This window comes from Pan troglodytes, chromosome 6 (genome assembly GCF_028858775.2).
Source record: "Pan troglodytes isolate AG18354 chromosome 6, NHGRI_mPanTro3-v2.0_pri, whole genome shotgun sequence".
NCBI classification, from domain to species: domain Eukaryota; kingdom Metazoa; phylum Chordata; class Mammalia; order Primates; family Hominidae; genus Pan; species Pan troglodytes.
Window position 1 is genome coordinate 101,038,714 of NC_072404.2, and position 22,426 is coordinate 101,061,139.

Genomic DNA, 22,426 nt, shown 5'->3' on the forward strand with positions numbered 1-22,426 from the left:
ATGTACACAGTTTCACAGAATGATAAATGAAGACAGTAAAGTGGAGAAATGGAATAAAGATCACTGAGGAAGTAGGATACAGCCACCTTACAAATATAGTGACCAGGAAAAATATTTTTGAGGAGGTCTCAGTGCTAAAAAGAGGAATAATTCCTCCCTACTCAAGCCAACTTGCTCAACGACATTTGTCAATCAGAGTCATTTTCAGTTATAGCCTCCTTCAAAGAAGGGTTTATGTCAAAGTTCAGGGACTTATAAGAGATGTTCTATAAGTGGCCATTACCTGATTAATCTTCCTTGCATATGCACTTAGAATCCCGTTAACTGGAAAAATCATTGGGTTGCTCCAATGAGCCTCTGACAGTTACACAAGAAACTTATTCCTCATCAAAGATTTACCCAAACTACCAGAGACCACCTGACGATGTGTTTTACTTTCTTTCACCCTAAATGCTCTTCACCCACTGGGATATTATCTGTTGACATGCAACATCTGTTGTTCATTTTCGAACACTAATCCCTGCGGTGTGTCCTTTGGGTGATCAAGCTTGCTCTAAAGCTTGCTATAAAATATTCAAGAAGATTTGGACTCTCCTATTTTTCCACTGACATTTTTACCCCTCCTTTGATTTCAACTTGATTTTATTTTTCCTTTTCTTCCCTTCCCACTATTTTACTTCTTTCTTTAAGTAGGGCTTTTCTGTTCTTCTATGTGTACACAGTGCTTTGTCCACATGCTCTTAAACTTACAAAGCTCACACAATTCAAGCAAGTTATACTTTTAGAAAAAAATCCCTTACACTAGCATTATTTTATTAGAAAGTAAAACTTTTTAAAAGGTCAAACCTATTCTTCTGGGAAAAACATGTTTTTCATATTTAGGGTCAATCAAAATGTATACTTCAGAGACCTGTCATAAACTCCTAGGTGTTAGGAACCCCTCCTTCATCACTGACTTTGAAGTTAGGAGTTTAAACCAAAGATAATAAAAATAATCACACTTATATTTATACTTGTCCAATACCTTCATTCTAAGACATAATAGCAACCTTCAGTAAATTAAACTCTCACTTTTTTCACAGATAAATATTATGATGAATAAGTAGTAGTATGTTAATCTGCCAGACACACAATAAAAACTGTGCTAAAACTAAAATAACAGGTCTCCATGAATTATTTATATTATATTTTCTCCTCCTGCTTCCAAGAGTCCTCCCTTGCCCTATCTTTCAATTTGCTCTGAAGTGGCTAATTTTGATATGAAAGCCTTCTGTCTTCCAATCATTTCAATGACAAAGCACTGAGATTGTTAAACAGTATGTTACTTGATATTAAAACTACCACAGAATGGGTTCATTGGGAAGTATAATTTGTTTGACATTTTCATCTTTCCAGATGTTACAGAAGTTTCCTTTATTCACCAAGCCAAAGAACTGGGATACATAAATAGCTTTGAAATTGACAGGTAATTTCAAAATAGTTTACAAAAATCAAATTTTTTCCCTGATTCCTTCTCCACGCCTTCTCTGAAAATTTCAGGAGCAACATTTCCTATGAGCAAAGTGCTCAAAAGGTAACATGTTCTTCACTTCTGGTACATTTTTAAAATTCCATAAAGTATGTCATAAGACTCTTCCTAAATCTTCAAAATTCCTGGTCCTATGACCAATAAATTAATCAAAAGCCATATGTTATCTAGTGAGTCTCCCCGGGACATGATAGATGTCCATGTGGCCTACAATCTAAATACTGGGCAGCTCAGGAATTCTGTGGAGGGAGAGAGGATGGAATGAGAAGCAGAGACCTATTCACATCCCAGCTCCATTCATATCCATCCTGGTAACTCTGGGCAAGGCAAGCCTCCTCTACAGGCCCCAGGTTCAGGCAGAGATGGAGTAAAATAAGGACTTTTGACTCTAATTTCCTTTCTTGCTTTAAAAGTATAACTTATTCATTTGTTGAAAGTCACCACTGGAAAGCAACAGGCAAAGTAATCGAGAATAAATAAGCCACACTGTGTGCTCTCCAGCCCCATTTTCACTTTAAACTGTCCCACCAGTACTCCTCACACAAATCAAGACAGCTGGGTTAACTCGAACCTTGTGGGGAAAGCATTTATATCACCACAGGAAGGGGATTCAGAGTACTCAGCCTCTACTAGATTCATTAAAATGGGTACATAGACCAGAGAGCACATCAAGTTAAGATTTTTCTAACACAGAGATCCAGCTCTTTCAAACATTAGAGAATGCTTCCAATTGGAGGAAGACTTAGGTGGCATTTCTCCCCTAGTAGAGGAGCTGTTCCAGAAGCACTTTGATATGCCAAGAGAATTAATTCAGGTGACCAGAGCAAGGGGTTTCCACATGTGCAGGTGGTGAAGCCTATTCATGAAACACTTCCCAGCAGCCCACCCCATAAGGAAGTGCTGCCTCCAGATCTGTTTGAGCACTGCTGCAGTCTGGTTTCCTCCTTAATGTGGAAAACCTATGTTTCTGATTATTTTCCCAAAACTGGCATGGACTAGCAGTGAGTAACACATTGCAAAAGAGCTCTGTGCTGGGCAGCCACACAAGCTGCGGCCCTTCAGATCCAGTGTGGCAACACTAGGAAAGGGTCGGGCCTTCTGGCTCCCACCACAGCCCCTCTGCCGAACAGCACCGTGGGGCCACCTCACACAGGCCTTTCCACCTGCCCACCCCACACTGGCTTTTCTAAGCTCCCTCTTGCTTTGCAAGGTCTCCCAGCTTCATTCACACTGCAAATTTCATTCCATTACCATGTCGAAGCCTCCTCCCAGATTATTAATCAAGATGTGAAATAAGATAAAACCTAATCCGCGGTCCCTCAGCTACGAATGCTCAAAGCCAGGCTCATTAAACATATCTGTCAACAATGGATTACACCAGCCTTAGGCCCCAAATTGATTGGAAGTCAGGAGGAGGCAGTGGGGTGGGTTTGGGGGGAAGCATTTGGTTGCACAATATATTCAAAAGAAGGAATTCCTTTTAAGGTGTGGCCAATTAAATCTGTTCAGAGATAAGTATAGGCTATACAGTTTTATAGATTCTTTTCTCCAGTTGTTAATGGCAGCCGAAGTGATGGGAACACAGAACCGGTAATTCATGTACCATGTGTGTGAAAAGCTGAAAATCATTATGAATGGAAGTAAAGCAATATGCCATCTTGGAAGCAAACCCAGTGAATTCCTGCATGGATTCAAATGCTATTTCCTTGTGTCAAAAAAAAAAAAAAAGAGAGAAAAAAATATTGAATTCTGTTTAAGTGTTTAAAGTCACATTTCACTAAGGTTCTTATCTATCATCCTGTCATTAGCATCGTCACCACCATACCCATCCTGAGATACTTTGTATTTATATTGGGCTTTTCAAGTTCAAAGCACAAAGCAGACATACCAGGCAATTAATCACTTTGAGGGATGTGAGTTGGGTGGAATGCCTTCCCAGCAAATGCATTCCTAACGTGTCACTGGAGGAGCCACTCAATGGGAGTGTTCCTGGCCCACAATTTGATGTCATAAGTTGGCAGTTTGTCAGATTTCAAATATACTTTTTCACCTACCAAACTGACAGCCCTATTTACTGAATCAAAGGAAAAGCGATTTTACCAATCTTTTAACATTAAGAATTACTCTTCTCCATTTGGGTGTTTTGGGTAGTAGCCACATTTTATACACATCAGAAGGAACAAAAAGCATGGGAGAAGTAAAATTCAATAAATATATTAGTTGTTTTACAATGAGAAAGTGAGCAATAGGGAAAAAAATCAAATCTGAAGAGATTTATAATGGGAAACAGATGTGGACGTGAAAGTGATTTGAAGTAACCGACAGGCTCCAGACATCTTCCAAGAATATGTTTCATATACATAAACATTTAACAGCACAAGAACTAGGCCAAAATTGCCCAATTTCAAAACTTCACCTGCGTTCCTAAGTTTGCTTTTTGTTCCTTGAGATTAAATAGAACAAGCAGAGTTTCCCATATTTGAGCTGTTTATTAACAATTATTTATGATGGACAATGAAACGAGGCATATCTGTTTTGCTTTTCTGTCCTGGTAGGTTTTATATTCTGCTTCCAATTCCCATGCCCCCGTGCTGTTCTATTTGAATTTCCAATGCAGCAGAGGAAATGGCTTCTAAAATATTAAAATCCTGTTTTCATTGACTTTCTTTACGCTTTGTGACCACATTTCTATTCAGATCAGGTTGCACAGCTTTTAACTTCTCCAAGTCTAAACTTAAAGTTAGAGCAACTTCATGGTACCACTTAAGTGGATATCTCTTATAACAAGGGATTTTACCAATCTTTAAATTGATGGGATGACTCTTAAAAAAAAAAAAGAGAGAGAGATTTTTATTCCAGTTTTCTGATTTTTTGAAATGGTCTTGAACTACAACTGCATTTTGAAACAGGGGCTCCTTTGGAGCAAGACACCAATCTGGTAAAGTTTCCAAGAGAACAAACTTGCCTGGGTTCACATGGCTGAAAAAGAAAGTCTCAGCCATGTCCCCAGTACTCACCCCATGATTTCTCTCCTGACCTCCAATCTTGCATTCTCTAAATCTCAATTTTCTACACAGGAATTCTTCTTATTGTTCTCATATTATCCCTTTTGCATATTGCTTGGCCTCCCTGAAGGCCAAGAAATGCAGTCAAGGAAAATGAAGCTGGCCATTCTCTATGAGAGAATCAGGTTCTAAAGCCTCAGCTCAGTCTCCAAAGAAAAATTATCTGTGAAGTTGAACTTGGGGCCTCCAGAGTCTGCCCCCAGGAATCCTGCTTGCCCTTCCCTAAGTAACAACCCTCACTGTAATATTACAGTTCTAATAATTAATGCCTCTATGCTGTTTTATAGTTCACAAAGCATTTTCATATCTTCACAAGAGTTCTGTGACAGAAGGTGGCAGGTTTTGTGTTAGCTATAGTTTACAGATGAGGAAACTTTCATTCAGAGAGGTTCCATGAATTGTCTAAGATCACAAAGATAATTAGTAGAGAAGCTAGGGCTCTACCTCAGGACTTCTAATTTCCAATCCTATTTTCCTTCCTACATACTGCTTGTGTTCCTATCATTTCATTTCCTGAAAGCAGGGTCATTCTCAGAAGTTTTTGTTTTCCTGGTGCCTCCCTTTCCTCTCAAGTACAAGTAGTTGACAGAAGGTTTGGGAAATCCATTCAGACTACGGTCAAACACCCTGTGGGCGGATGTGGTCTGTCTAAACTCCATCCCAATTCATTTCACTTGGATCTAAAGTAAGTCTCGGTCATGTTACAGATGGTTTTTAATTTAACAATTACTTATGAAGCACCTTCTTTTCAGGCACTAAGCTCTGAGGAGACAACAATCGATAAGACTGACCCCTCGCCAGCCATTGAGGAGCTCACAGTCTAAATTAGACATATAATTACAGTCAAATAGAACAAGTCATACAAAAGAGGGCACTCAGGGCACTGAACAGAAATGATCATGGAAGGCTTCCTGGAAAAGGTGGCACCTAAATTAAGGCCTGAAAGATGAGGTAGCCAAGTGAAGAGATGGGGAAAACTATTTCAGTTAAAATATATACGTATATTTCACAGGAGAGTTGTTGTTTTATGGATATAGAGTTGCAGTTTGGCAAGATGAAAAAGTTCTTGAGATCAGTTGCACAACAATGTGGAGACATATAACATTACTGAACTATATGTATTTTAACTCAATTAGAAATAAAATGTATGCATTTTTTTGGCATGTAAAATGAGGCTAAGACCAGTCCCACTTAATGTAAATCCCAGGCCACCATTCCTGAACCTTTTACTGATTTTACATCATTCCCTGGTGAGAAATTTCAGTCCTGTTATTGATTAACTCTGATAAGAGACAATCCTAAGTAAAAGGAGTATTAATTCTGGTTTTTCCGAACTTCAGCCTCCTGAAGAGCTTACCTCCTTTATAGACCTCCAGAGCTCCTCCAGACCTGCCCAGATCAACCATGTTAAAGCACAAGCAAGGGAACTTTTCTTTCAGCTGAGGCCAGGCTAAGGCAAGGGAGAGAGGATCCAGGCATGATGATTTAAAATGGTGCCAATCAAACAAACTCATGTAAATAAATTATCTTGTGGTAAGAAATCCATGCCTTGCAGGTTCATCTATTCCTAGGATTTTGTGGGTTTTAAAAAATTAGTTTAAATAATGTTCCTTCTGAGCATCCCTAGTTTGAATTGGCAAGGGGAATAGGATATTCCATTTGTAGTGGTAGCAGCTACTGAATCTCTGGAGGGCTGGGAAACCCCGACAGAGTAGAAGCAGTGAGGAAGGGGGCCCTGGGCCTAGTGTGACTGCTGCTGCTTTCCACACAGGGTCAAATCATTCTAGTCCAGCACACCAGGCATATTCCCATTTTCTCAGAACACTAGGAAGAACTGTCAGCATTGGGACTTTCAAAGCTGGAAATTCTGTGAGGAAAATGTGAGCAACAGGAGGAAAAGGGTTACCCAAGAGCCATCTCACCTGGTTTCTCCCTGTGTCCCTCCTTCCCTACCCTTCCCCATTTACTTACTCCAGAAAATTGTACACTCCTCATAGGCCAATGAGTGACCGACTTGTCCATTTTCTATTGCTATAATGGAATATCACAGAATGGGTAATTTATAAAGAAAAGGAGTTTATTTAGCTCATGATTCTGTAAGCTGGGAAGTCCAACAGCATGATACTGGCATCTTGCAAGGGTGTTCATGCTGTGTCATAACATAGCAGAAAGTGAAAGGGCAAGCAAGTGAGTGCCAAAGAGCACAAGAGAGAGCCAATCTCACTTTTATAACAACTCACTCCTTCAAGAACTAACTCCCATGATAAAAGCATTAATCCATTCATGAGAGCTCTGCCCTCATGACTCAATCACCTCCTATAGGCCACACCTCTTAATACTGTTATATTAGCAATCATGTTTCCAACACATGAACTTTTGGAGGACACATTCAAACTACAGCAGTAATCATATAGGTTCTGAGGTACACCAAGCCTGAAACTGCAAGGTAAGCAATACTAAAAACCTACCTGAGATTCTTTTGTTTTTTCAACCCATTACTTCAAATACTTATTATGTACTCCTTCTGTCTACCTGAAAACTGTACCCTCTGACCAACATTTCCTCATTCCCTCCACCCAGTCTCTGGTAAGCACCAATCTGCTCTCTTTTTCTGTAAGTTCTATTGTTTTAGATTCAAAATATAAGTTAGAACATGTGGTATTTGTCTTTCTGTATATGGCTTATTGTACTTAACATAATGTCCTCTAAGTTCATTTATGTTGTTGTGAATGACAGAAGTTCCCACTTTTTTAAAGGCTAAATAGCACTCCCTTGTGTTATATGCCACATTTTCTTTATCCATTCATCTGATGATGGACATTTAGGTTGATTTCACAACTTAGCTATTGTGAATAATGATACAGTGAACACAGGCATATAGATACCTCTTTGACATACTGATTTCAAATCCTTTGAATATATACGCAGAAGTGAAATTGCTGAATAATATGGTAATTCTATTTTTAGTTTTTTGAGAAACCTCCATACAGTTTTTCCATGTCTAACTTATATTCACACCCACAATGTACAAGGGTTCTCTTTTTTCCATATCCTTGGCAACACTTGTTATATTTCACTTCTTGATAATAGCGATCCTGAAAGGTGTGAGGTGATATCTTATTGTGGTTTTAATTTGTATTTCTCCAATGATTAATGATGTTGAGAATTTTTTCATATATCTGTCGGCCATTTGTATGACATCTTTTAAGAAATGCTTATTCAGTGCTTTTGTTTTTTTTAAAATCGGGTTATTTGTTTTATTGCTATTGAGTTGTTTGAGCTCCTTATATATTTTGGATATTAACCCCTTATCAGCTGTATGGTTTGCAAATATTTTCTCCAAGTCCATAGGTTGCCTCTTCACTCTATTAATTGTTTCCTTTGCTGTGCAGAAGCTTTTTAGTTTGATGTAATTCTATTTGTCTATTTTTGTTTTTCTTGCCTGAGCTTCTGTGGTCAAACCCAAAAAATCATTGCCTAGACCAATGTTGTATATATTTTCCTTTATGATTTCTTCCAATACTTTTACAGTTTCAAGTCCGATGTTTAACTCTTTAATATATTTTGAGTTGATTTTTGTATATGGTATGAGATAAGGGTCTAATTTCATTTCTCTGCCTGTAGATATCCAGTTTTCCCAGCACCCTTTATTGAAGTGACTGTCCTTTTCTCATAGTTTATTCTTGATACCATTGGCAAAAATAAGTTAACCATAAATGCATGGGTTCATTTTGGGCTCTCTCTTCTGTTACATTGGTCAGTGTGTCTATTTTCATGCCTATATCTTGCTTTTTAAATTACTATACCTTTGTAATATAGTTTGAAGTCAGGTAGTCTACTGCCTCCAGCTTTGTTCTTTTTGCTCAAGATTGCCTTAGCTCTTTGGGAGCTTTCATAGCTCCATATGAATTTTAGGATTGTTTTTTCTATATCTGTGAAAAGTAGCATTGGAATTTTGATAGGGATTTCATTGAATCTGTAGATCACTTTGGCTAGTATGGATATTTTTAAACATTATTTCTTTCAATCCATGGACACAAAATATCTTTCCATTTATTTGTGTCATCTTCAATTTTTTTAATCAAAGTTTTATATTTTTCAGCTTACAGATCTTTCATCTCCTTGGTTGAATTTATTCCTAAGTATCTTTTGCAGCTATTGCTTTCTTCATTTCTTTTTTGGATAGTTTGTTGTTAGTGCATAGAAATGCTACTGATTTTTGCTTTATTTTATATGCTGCAACTTAACTCTATTCATTTATTAGTTCTAACTTTTTTGTGGAGTTGTTAGGATTTCCTATATATAAGATCATGTCATCAGCAAATTGCAATTATTTCAATTATTCCTTTCCAATTTGGATGCCTTTTTTTCCTTGCCTAATTGTTCTGGCAAGGACTTCCAGTATTATGTTGAATAGATGTGATGAGAATGGGTATCGTCTTGTTCCTGATCTTAGAAGAAAAACTTTAAACTTTTCACCCTTAAGTATGATGTTAGCCATGTACTTGTCACATATGACCTTTATTATATTGAGATATATTCCTTCAATACCTAATTGTTGAGGTTTTTATCATGAAAGAATGTTGAATTTGTCAAATGCATTTTTTCCATCTAATGAGATGATCATATGGTTGGTTTTTTTCCTTCATTCTATCATTGTGGTGTATCACATTTCTAGATGTGTATATGGTGAACCATCCTTGCATCTCTGGGGAAAATCATGGTGAATGATCCTTTTAATATGTGGTTGGATTTGGTTTGCTAGTATTTTGTTGAGGACTATCTGAGATTCTTAAGTTCTATAAAATACTTATCTCAGAAAAAAGTCATAGTCAGCTGTGAACTCCAGCAAACACATCAGAATCTTTCAAAGGGTCCCCAAAGGTTTCAGGATGATGATCCAACCATCATAACATGGCACTGTTAAATATGCTGCTATAACAAAAAAGCCAAAACACTGTGATTCATAGCAGACAGATGTTTTTCACCTAACATTCCAGAAGGAAATTGGCAGCCCACATCACTTTTGCTCATATCTCATAAGCCATAACTACTCTTAAAACTAGACTGGAAACTGTAATCTCTAGCTGGATATCCCTATGTTCAGCTAAAACTTGGAGAGTTTAGTTCCAAAATGAAAGAGGGGAAAACAGGTGTTGAGAGACAACTCAGGGTCTACGTTTTCTCCCACCTCTGTCTGCACATGCTATACTCAGAATGCCTCTGGCTTGGATAATTCCCTATATCCTTAGGACATAGTTCCAGCATCACCTTCTCTGGGACACAAGCCCCTACTCTGCACTCTCAGAGGATCTGTGCTTCTTTGTCTACCCCACCATTTATCTCACTCTTATTGTAATTGTCTATCTGTCAGCTTTCCTACCAGACCAGGGTTCACAAGAATGGGCACCATATATGTTCTTTATTTTTATATTCACAGAGCCCAGGCTAGCTCATGGTTTCTAATGGGTGAATAATAATGGCTGTAGAATGAAGGAAAAAAATACAAGAGCAGAAATGATCTGAAAATCCTAATTAGGCTTCTGTTTCAGATAATCCAAGAATTGTCTATATTATTTCTTAAAAGTAAGAATTTTAATTTTTTACCAGCCTAAATATGACTGGTTTCTAGTCTTGTCCATATTTCATATTAATTCTAATGCTTCTGCAAAGGCAGAGACTTTTTTCTCAAAAATACTATTAAAATAACGCAGGCAGCAAAGTGTGGCCATTAAATTAAGGAGGAAGTGGGTTACTTAGAATTTGGAAAAGCAGATTCGCTATAAAAATATCTTATGCATGCTAGTTGACCACCAAAAAAAAAAAACCCTATTTTATATATATAATAAAATAAAATCAATCTCTGCTATTCAAATTGGAATCTCCTATTGCACTGCAGTGTAGCATTCAATGCAACAGTGGGGAAAACACCAATGTTTGTAGAGCAGATGAAATCCTCTAGTTGGGCATTATTGTAACAGGAAGACATGAGTGGATGGAGAGCTCCACCTTGGGTAACTCAAATCCCCCACAGAGCCATGGAGAAAGAACACCTGGTCTGCTTTTTCTCACCCCATCTGCCCTGCACCTGAGCACTCAGCTATTGTTACTTCTCTGTTTCACCAACAGAAGCAAGGACAACTTGTCCCATCAATAAACAAGTTAACAACTCAATAGGCTTTTTTTTCTAAACTACTAACTTCACTGTAAACTAAACTAAAGAACTACGGAACAAGAAGAGTTGTCAGACTTCAGGAAAACCACTTCCCAGGGGTGAATTTTCATTGAAAGAGTCACGTGGCCTGAAAACTGTTGGGAAATTCAATCCTGATCAAATGAAGCTCCTTCCCCAAATCTAAACCCAGGAGTGTCTCAACTAGAACAGGAAACTTACAACAGGAGTAATATTAAATACTGAAATTTCAATCACATGGGTAGCAATGCAGGAATTTCACACTGAAACCTAATATCCAAATACACAAAATCTCATTTACAATAGCATCGAAATGACTAAAATACTTAGGATCACATTTAACCAATAAGATTTGCACACTGAAAGCTATAAAACATTGATGAAAGAAATTGAACACACAAATAAAGGAAAGATATCCTATTTTCATTGATTGGAAAAATTAAAATTGATAAAATGTCCATACTACCCAAAGTGATCTACAGATTCATGCAATCTCTACCAAAATTCCAATGGCATTTTTCATAGATGTAGAAAAAAATCCCAAAATTTTCATGGAACCACAAAAGACCTCAAATAGCCAAAACAATCTTTAATTTAAAAACAAAGCTGGTGGCATCACATTTCCTGATTCAAATTGTATTACAAAGCTATAGTAATCAAAACAGATAAATGGATCAATGTGTCTCTTTTCAATAGAATAGACAGCCCAAAAATAAATCCATGCATTTATGGTCAACTAATCTTTGACAAGGGCACTAAGGATATATAATGGAGAAAGGACAGGTTTTTAAATAGATGGTACTGGGGAAACTGTATATCCAAACGCAAAAAAATGAAACTGGACTCTTATTTTATACCATATACAAAAATTAAATCCAAATGGATTTTGATTAAAAAACTTAAATGTAAGACCTGAAACCATAAAATTCCTAGAAAAAAACATGGAGAAAAGCTCTTTGACGTTGGTCTGGGCAATGATCTTTTGAATATGACCCAAAAAGCACTGGCAACAAAAGCAGAAACAACAAGTGAGACTGCATCAAACTAAAAAGCTTCTGCACAGAAAAGGGGAAAAAAATCAACAAAATGAAAAGGCAACCTATAAAATGTGAGAAAATATTTGCAAACCATATATCTAATCAGGAGTTAATATCCAAAATATATAAGGAACTCATACAATTCATTAGCAAAAAATATGACCCAATTAAAAAGTGGGAAAATAACCCGAATAGACATTTTTCCAAAGAAGACACAGAAATGGCCAATAAGTATATGAAAAGGTACTCAACATCACTAACTATCAGGGAAATACAAATCAAAACCACAATGAGATAACCACCACAAGATATCATTTCATACCGAATAGGATAGTTATTATCAAAGAGACAAAATATAACAAGTGTTGGTAAGGGTTTGGAGGAAAGGGAATTCTAGTACACTGCTGGTGGGAATATAAATTGGTATAGCCATTATGGAAAATATTATGGAGGTTCCTTAAAAAATTAAAAACTGAGCTACCATGATCCAGCAATCCCAGTTCTGGGAATATATCCAAAGGAAATGAAATCAGTATCTCAAAGAGATCTCTGCATTCCCATGTTCACTGCAGCATTATTCACAAAGCTAAGATACTGAAACAATCTAAGTGTCTGTCAATCGATGAATGGATAAAGAAAATGTGGTGTGTGTGTGTGTGTGTGTGTGTAAATACACAATAGAATATCATTCAGCCATTAAAAAGGAAATCTTGCCATTTTCAATAACATAGATAAACCTGCAGAACATTATGTTAAGTAAAATTAGCCAGACACAGACAAACACTGTATGATCTGACTTACATGTGGAATCTAAAAAATTGAACTCATAGAAGCAGAATAGAACAGAATAGAATGGTAGTTGCCAGAGAGTAGGGGTTGGGGTAGAGTGGAGGGATGTTCATCAAAGGGTACAAATTTTTAGCTGTAAGATGAATAAGTTCTGGGGATCTAATGTTCAGTATGTTGACTATTGTTAATATTTATTGTATACTTTAAATTTGTTAAGACAGTAGATCTTAAGTGTTCTCACCACACACACACACAAACACACACACACACTATGTAAGGTGATAGATGTATTAATTAGTTTATGATAACATTTCCATGATTTATATGGATATCAAATCATCAGGTACCCCATAAATATGTATAATTCTTATCTGTCAATTATACCTCAGTGAAGCATGAGGGAAAAAAAGAAATATTGCCAAGTAGCTTCTCAAAAGGTCATGCAAATTTGCATTTCTATTGGCAGTGTGTGACAGTAGCCATCTCATCATTTCTTTGTCAATGCTACATTTTTAACAAAGCTTCCAGGTACTTCAAAACATTTTTGGAAATGAGAAGGAATATTTCCATATTAATAAAAATCAACTCTCCTATCTCCCACTTTCAAATTTCTAGTCATACAGCAAAGTTGCATTCATACCCTAAAGCTGATAATGCAGCTATAGAAAATTTTGATGACTAACAAATCTTATATAATAATAGATGTTTTCCCAAATTCCTGTTCTTAATAAAGATCTTTTCCCTTTGGTGATACCACTTATATTTGATACCTCTAGCATGTTAAATAATTTAATAGAATTTTTTAAGTGTGCTGGTAGTTGGAATTGCAATGTTTGGGGGATGATTTTTCTCTAAGATTGAATTTTGGAGGCAAGCTCTAAACAATTATGTAAGCAACTGGAGAGCATTCTCAATGATTTTATAAGCTATCATATTGGCTCAGAAATGATAATTTACAAAGCGGCCTGAGACCATTTTTGTCTTTAGCTACAAACGGGTTTCTCTAATATCCTGATTGAGCTTTCCTTTGATACTTCACAATTGTCTATAGCTTCACTCCACCACCCCAACAGACCTCCAGAACTCTTTATCAAAACAATAACCTACCTATGGGGGGCAGAGAGAGAAATTATTAATGATATTTTAAGTTGGACTCACATCAAACAAATTTACCGGCAGAAGAAACAAATACAAGATAATGACTCATCCTACCTCAACCTTTTTTTTTTTGAGTTTTCACGTATTTATTTTTTGTGCAGCATTTCCATTTTTCCAGTAAGAATGAAATATATATGCAAGTACACGCTATGAAATATAGTATACTGCACTCCATTGAATGGTTATAGAATCAAAGATTCAAGTTAAAAGAAGCCTCACAAATTTCTAGCCAAATCTTCTTATTTTGCAAATAAAATCCATAAAAAGGAAATGATATGACCTGTCTGTGGTCCCATAGTAACACATGGAAGAGAAAAAATATCAACCAAGGGCTTTTGCTCCACAGTCAGATTTAGTCACCATGCATCAATTTTGACTTCTCAGCAAGCTCTTAAAAGGATAGTCTACCTATAAAGGCAAATAGTAAATAACAGTTGGTATCATTTACTTTATTAAACACTTTCAATGTGCCAGGCTCTTTGCATAGGTTTTCCCACTTTATCTTTACAACTTCCTCATAGCATGTGGCAACAGAGGAAAGCGATCATTAGGTGATTTGCTCAAGGTCACCCAGTTAGGAAACAATATACACAAGGACTGGGACCTAGACTGTGCTACTCAAAGTGTGGTCCATAGACTATCTGATTAGAAATCCCAAATTTCAGGCCCCATCCCAGACCTAATGTTCATAGTCTTCCCTTTAAAAAGATCCCCCAGTGATTCACACACACATTCAAATTTGAGCAGCACTGGAAAATCCAAAGCCTGGTTTTTTTTTAACCATTTCACAGTACTGCCTCTAACCTCTGGAAAAGTCAAAGATACTATTAAAAACTACCGTGTGGACATCACATAAGTAAGAATTAAATACAGCCCACTGCCTTAAGAACTTTTAAAGATCAACATTCAACTCTAGGAGGAAAACTGCAAACAACCAATATCCGAAAACTGCAGAATAGTCCATGTTTAGATCTACCAAAGGTCATGTTTACATCAATTCCAACAAGAGCAAAATTTTAATCCACAAACACATAAAGATTCTGATATTGTTATTAATGGGAATCTCACAAATATGTGAAAACCAGGAAAACTAGCAAGTTCTTGTGAGATACTTCCATTCTCTCTATCTTGTGAGATACTTCATTCTCTCTATCTCTTCCATTCTCTCTATCTCAATTTCATCTCTCCAGATTGGAGGAAGGCAAGGAGTCACATATATTTGAAAAAGAATTTTAAAACCATAATGTTACTTCCAAGAAAAATTATCACAAATATAATATATTGAGATAGTGTTCTCATTAGGTAATAAAGACTGAAAAAAAAAATAAAACTGACAGCAAGTTGGATACAGAAGTCCCAACCACTGCCCATAGGAACACACCCCAGTTAGTCTTCTTGCCATAATTTCTCCAAAAAACAACTTGACATTTTTGAATCCATAAATAACACATGGAATCTGTAAAGTACAACATAAATAATAGGCCAAAATTATTTACCAGAACTTACAGTGAAAACGCTACAGAGAGGGAAAGAAAAGGCACTAAACTGTGCAATTAATGTTACAAAGTTACATTAGCACATAAATAATTTCAGTGGCAAGTCATAGGATTCACATGCATATTTTATTACACTGTAAGAAATAATTTTTCAATTTGACCCTGATCCTTCTGTGTACTTTGAAGTCTGCAAATCAGCAGTATAGCCTATAAGTTTAAAGAAATTTAGAAAGAATTGTGAAGTTAAAAGGTACTTTTGATGTTTGTTCTTTTTCTCCCATCACAAGGGCATTTGATACAACCAAAGAAAAGTGGAAAATGTTAATGCCCAAGAAATTTCCATTGCAGGCATATTCATTTAACCCTCTATGACCACGGCCTGTCATAGGTCAAAGTTTAACACAAGTTCTCAGTGTTCTTAGTTCCCAGGCCCTGTCACCCTCCTCCTCTTTTTAATAACTCTCAATACTATCACTGAACCTCCTTCCTGCATACTGTTGCAATCAGCTCCCAACTTCTCTTCCTGTCTTGTCCCCCCTCATTTTACACAGTGTTTCAGGCTGAATCTTCTGAAGCACAGCTCAGATCACAGTACTCCCCTGCTCAAAAACCTTCAGTGGCTCCCCTTTATCTGCCAAGGGAAATTCATGCAACCTAACTCTCAGGGCCTTTTATAATATGGTCCCAACTACCTTTCCAATTTATTTCCCATGGTTCCTACATGCAAACCTTAATTGCAGGTCATACTGAATCTTTGCTATTTGCCACCTCACAACTTTTTCGTTTCTTGACTTTGCTTATAGCAAGGTTGATATAGAGCACAGACCTGAGAGCTAGACTGGCATGTTTGAATCCCAAATTGACCTCTTGGTAGCTGTGTGGCTTTGGGCAAGTCATTTAAACTCTCTGTGCATCAATTTTCTCATATGCGAAATGGTAACAGTACCCATCTTACAGGAGTGTTAGGAGGAACACTTGAGTTAATAAAGTATAGGCTGAGTGTAAACATATGAGGTTTGCTGTCATTGCTACTATTACTGTTTTCCTCCTAAATTCTCAAATGCTTACCCTCACTCCCCCTTCACTCTCAAATGTGAATGTTTTTCTCCTCCTATCTCTGTGTTCAAATCCACCCTTCAAGATCCAGCTCAAATGAGACCTTTTCCATGAATTCATCTCAATTGTTCTTAAGGAATGCCTGGCATTTTAATAGGCAATGAAAATGATTTGTTAAAGAATATGATTTAGCACTGACCATTCTGTATGGTAAATGCCAGATTACAGGTCTTTCTCCTCGACTGAACTCAGCCGAGGTCAGCCACAGCTGTACCTCCAGCACTGGCCCAATAAGCATCAGTCCCTAGCATCCCTAAATAAATGCCCATTCATGAATAAATAAATAAAGTTGAATTCCTCTAGCATCATATTTGCACTTACTTCATGTCCATTTTCTCTTATTATATTAATTATGGTGTGTATATATATATATAGAGAGAGAGAGAGAGAGAGAGAGAAATTACTAACATATTATATTAATCGGTAAGATCCATATTTGACTTACCTTTATATTTCTGGTGACCAGCACTAACTCATATATAGTAGGGTGCTTAATTTAAAAGAAAGGTGGCAAGGCCGGGTGCAGTGGCTCACGTCTATAATCCCAGCACCTTGGGAGGCCGAGGCAGGTGGATCACGAGGTCAGGAGATGGAGACCATCCTGGCTAACACGGTGAAACCCTGCCTCTATTAAAAACTACAGAAAATTAGCCGGGTGTGGTGGCAGCCGCCTGTAGTCCCAGCTACTCGGGAGGCTGAGGCAGGAGAATGGCGTGAACCCGGGAGGCGGAGCTTGCAGTGAGCCGAGATCGCGCCACTGAACTCCAGCCTGGGCGACAGAGCAAGACTCCGTCTCAAAAAAAAAAAAAAAGAAAAGAAAAGAAAAAAGAAAAAAAAGAAAAAAGAAAGGTGGCAGAGAGAAATGAAGGAGAGAAAGGAAGGGAGGAGGGACTATGTCAAACACTATTGCTAATGTATTGCGTGAAGAATTTCCCTTTTGCTGATTCCCACTGTCAGAATGCCTCTATCCAGACCAATAGAAAATTCATTATGCAATAAAAATTAACTTTATTATGCAAGATTTCTCCAGATTCCAAAGCATATGCCAGCCACATTGCCAAGGATATTTTACAAGCCTTCATCCCAACTTATTATCTCCTTATGAAAAGAAACAAGGGGTAGAGAGTATGTCTCCACAAAATGGAAAACCCCTCAAAGCGGTTTTTTTTTTTTTCTGTTCCTTTACGTTGTGGGCAATTCTTATGGTGTGTAACTGTCCCATGGCTCAAGGTTAGAGCAGGGATTTCTCTTTCTCCCAACCCTACTATGTAATTCAAACATCCTGCATACTCCTTCATCTGGAATGCTTCTGGGAGCCAGCTAAACAAGATTGTTCTGGGATTTCCAGGGCTCAGAGAAAACTATGCCAGCCAGCAAGGTGAAGGATGTGGAAGAGAAGGCTCCTCAATTCTACTCCATTCAGAATACCTCTCTCCAGCAGGGATGACCCTGAGATGCTGCTACCCCTTCCAAACACTATTATAAAGTCAGAAGGCAGAGGCTGAGAATATACCCAAGACCTTTCAACAGAGTTCTCATCACAGCCTCCTCAGGGACTCCAAGAACAAACTCCAGTTGGTACTGCCAAACACAGAACAGTCAAGAGGACTTTCAAGGAAGACAAGAAGAAAACATGCTGCTTGTTTCAACATTAGCACCTGACATGTAGCCAAAGCATCATAAAGAAAAGTAGTAGAAGACTTCAAGAATATGTCTACAATGAAAATTGGCAGACAGAGAGTACTATAGTGATAATGAACATAGAATATGGTGCCAGGCCTACCTGGTCACAATCCACTCTGCCTCTTACTTACAATATAACTGTGGCATTTACCTAAACTCTGTGAGCCTCTGTGAGTTATTATGATTTCATAAAATAATGTTTATAGTATGCTATGCATAGAGCAAACACCAAATAAGTGATAGCTACCAATAAGAAGACCAATATAAAACAATGATTCTTAGAAGACAGCTATCTTGTTCACAGCCATAAAATGTTATCCTTGCGAAATCAAGATTTGTTATCATTTATTCTGCCCAATCTGCCAAAATAGAATATTTTTATTCACTGATCAAGCATTTATTCAAGCAAATTAATCAAACATAAAAAAATTTTGAATAATAAAACATAATATGTAGATTCAAAATAAAATCTGATACTTAAATGAGTATTTCTAAAGACTATGCAGGTGAATCTTTTTAAATTTTTCATAAAGTTATCTCTAAAATTATTTTCTTACTAATTTACCATTGCTTTTTATCATAAATGTCAGGGGATAGGAGAAACAATATGCCAATCTGGGCCAGGCATGGTAGCTCATGCTTGTAATCCCAGCACTTTGGGAGGCTAAGGCAGGAGAACTGCTTGAGGCCAGGAGTTGAAGACCAGCCTGGGCAACAGAATAAGACCCATCTCTACAAAAAATTTAAAGATTAGCTGGGTATGGTGGTGAATGCCTGCAGTCCTAAGCTACTTGGGCAGCTGGGGCTGGAGGATCTAAGAGTTTCAGGCTACAGTGAGTTATGATTGTGCCACTGCACTCCAGCCTGGGTGACAGAGCAAGACCTTGTCTCTAAAGAATGAACAAACGAATAAATATTTTTAAATGCTAGTCTGAACATTTTTTATCTAAGTCAATTAAAATACTAGTCATTGAAATCAAACAATTGAACACTAACTGATGATACAGCATCTCTTAACAGTTCACATTTTCCGTGTAGCAGCAACCAAGGAACTTTTCTCTGCTATTGGCTACCCTAGTTTTCTTCTACCCTTCTTGAGCCATGGAATTTTTCCCGTAGTCCCCAACTTTACCCCCACTGTTTCTATCTTTGTGGCTTTGCCCTTTTTTATCGCCTAATAAGGCTGGATAGCACTTTGATTCCTCACCGTCTAACACACGGCACTTTAATTTTGAGGATAGAGAATGGCTAACATAAAGTATTCCTATAATTTATTAGGCTTACTGTATTGTATGCTGTGGTCACTTAAAAAGGACTACAATACTATATATAACACACTCAGAAATGTTGTATAAAGACCCTTTTTGAATTCATAAATCTTTTCTTATACAGCCAGATTATCATAAAATGTGTGTGTGGGTCGGGTGCAGTGGCTCACGCCTGTAATCCCAGCACTTTGGGAGGCCAAGGCAGGTGGATCACCAGGTCAGGAGATTGAGACCATCCTGGCTAACACGGTGAAACCCCGTCTCTACTAAAAAATACAAAAAAATTTGCCAGGCGTGGTGGCGGGCGCCTGTAATCCCAGCTACTGAGGAGGCTGAGGCAGGAGAATGGCGTGAACCCGGGAGGCGGAGCTTGCAGTGAGCCGAGATTGCGCCACTGCACTCCAGCCTGAGGGACAGAGCAAGACTCCATCTCAAAAAAAAAAAAAATTTATTTGTGATGTGCAAATGAAAGAGCATTTCCTGTGTCTAGTCCAGTGGTACTCCCAATCTCTGCCAGCCCTTAAAAAAAGTCTGCACTGAAAACAATCAACAAAAATAAATGTTCCTCATTAGCAAATAATTCTTTGTTTTTCAGTGAGCAATGCTACCAAAATGACAAGTTAAGATTCTTGAATTTTTCAGTCCTTATATTTCAGTAAATGCATCAAATAGATGGTTTAACTTAGAGGGTTATTCCAGCAATTAGCCTGAGTTCCTCAAAATAATAAAAAATCATGAAAATTCAATTATTTTTATATACTTGCTAAAATAGAGGGAAAGGGCCATGCTCACCCTGAAACTAAGTTCTCCCTTTTAAGGGGAGGATGATAACATTAGTCACCAGCTTACAAAACTTATTAGAAGATTTGAAATGATCTAAAGGGGTCCTCCAAGACCATCCAGAAAAGGGACACTATTTATTTGAACAATTACTGAGTCACATTTTACTTTAAAAGTTACATCACGGGCTCTATATATTGGCCTGCACAGGATTCCCTTGTATGCCCAATGAAACAAAAACAACCCAGCTTCTGCTGCTGCTGTTATAATTGGCTCTTTAGTCTTCCCTCCCGGTTAGCACATCTTCCCATGGAAGATATTGAACCTACTTGAAGTTGTCTAAAATCCTTTAGAAAAATACGGGTTTTGGTGGAAGCAACCTGCCAATAATATTGAGCAAGCTAAATAAAGAAAAAGAGCTAAGCAAGGTTGGCCTGTATCCAAGCACTGAATGCACTGTCGATGTGGCAAGGCATCATCAGTTCAAAAGATCATCTCCTCAGTCGCAGAAAAGCTAGGTTCAAAGTGAATGTTCCAAGGAAGCTAATTTCATGTTTGCATTTAATCTCCATATTAAAGAAATATCAGACAAGTGGTATTTAGAGGAACTCTACAGCTAAATCCAAGTTCTGGGACTCAAACTATGTTTACCTTTTGGGAGAATAGCCATTTGGGAGAATGAACAATAAATACAGATATATTTTTACAAAGGATATTACATTTCTCTACAGTTTGCACTCCCAGAAGAAGAAAATAAGAGGATTCTGTTTCCTGACATACCATACTAGCCAAATTCATCAGTCATTGGAGATTATTCTATTCGATACATATTTCTTTAGGGACTGCCTGGCTCTCTTTCCCTTCTGGAATTCCAAATGTGCCAGACTGCAGCATCTTCTTCTCATCAAAGTATAAAACATTCCCGGACAGGTAAAATAGTCTCTGTCACATGACTTTTACCTTAGATATTTGTATTTCCTATGTAATTTTAATGTATCTATAAATCAAAAGCATCTACTAGAAGCGAAAAGTGGACCTGGGGTTTGCTGATATTTTGTGGTGCTGGATTTGGGGACTGTTATTGCATGTCTAAACATTTTACATCTTCAAGGTGGCTTGTACGTCGTCTGAATCTTACTAAACTGCCAATGGCCACCATAGGACTAGATTTTTATGCAGAAAATTTTGACACTAACAGCAAAATGACTTTTATTGAAACAGGCATTCACACTGAAAAATGGGGATTGCACCAGGAAAAATTCTTGAGCAAAGCTTTCTAATACACACAGTTACTTGAGTCAATTAAGCCTACCCAATAGAGACTGCTTTCCAGTCTCTAGGTTTATCCACCTACCAGGTCTAGCCAACTTCAAAAGCCTGGTCCGATGGCCATTCCCAGGGTGTAAGCCAAGAGTAGGCCTTGCTGGGTATGACTCAGTAGGAAGCCATTACTATAGCAGCATATATTATTTTCACATACAAGCAGAAGAAAAGAGAACAGATTTTGTTTAATGATTTTCCCCAAGTTTTTAGGAAGAGGGAAAAAAGTAAATATAATTTTTATTCAGCCATACAGGAAAGGGAAACATTTACCCTAAAACCAAAGAAAGAAAAATAAAAGGTGGAACCTAGCCTTTATACCTTATCCTTTTCCACAAAGAATTGAGACATTTTACAGATAAGAGTAGAGAACACTGTAGAGGAAAATTTTAATGAAGTGACAAGTTGTACCAGGAATAAAGAATATAATTTAACCCACATAGCCATTGTGGCTAAGCACCATGCTTCTTCCCAACTGAATTAAAAAAGGTATAGGATAGTCAAGTAATTCTCAATATCAGTGAATAGGAAATATACTAGTACTTCAGTGGAAGCAAATATTTCCCTGCCACCAATCTTTAAGAAAATTGTATGTGAGACTTCTTGTGAGTACTCTAACTGAGGTGATAGAGAAGGTTTCTGATGACATCCTCAAGGCAAATGTGACAATAGATAGATTTTATAGGTATATCAATCATGGTTCTCCAAAGAAATAAATCCAATGGGAGATATACTTTCAAGGAATTGGTTCATGCCATTGTGGAGTCAAAATTTGCAAGGCAGTACTGCAGACTGGAAACTTGAGTAAGAGTTCATGATGTAGCTGTGAGTCTGAAATTTGTAAGGCAGACCAGAAGGCTGGAAACCCAGGCAGAATTTCTGTGTTATAGTCTTGGGGAAGATTTCGTTTTTCTCCAGGAAACCTCAGTTTTTCGCTTTTAAGGCCTTCAACTGATTGAAAGAGGCCCATTCACATTATCCAGAGTAATCTCC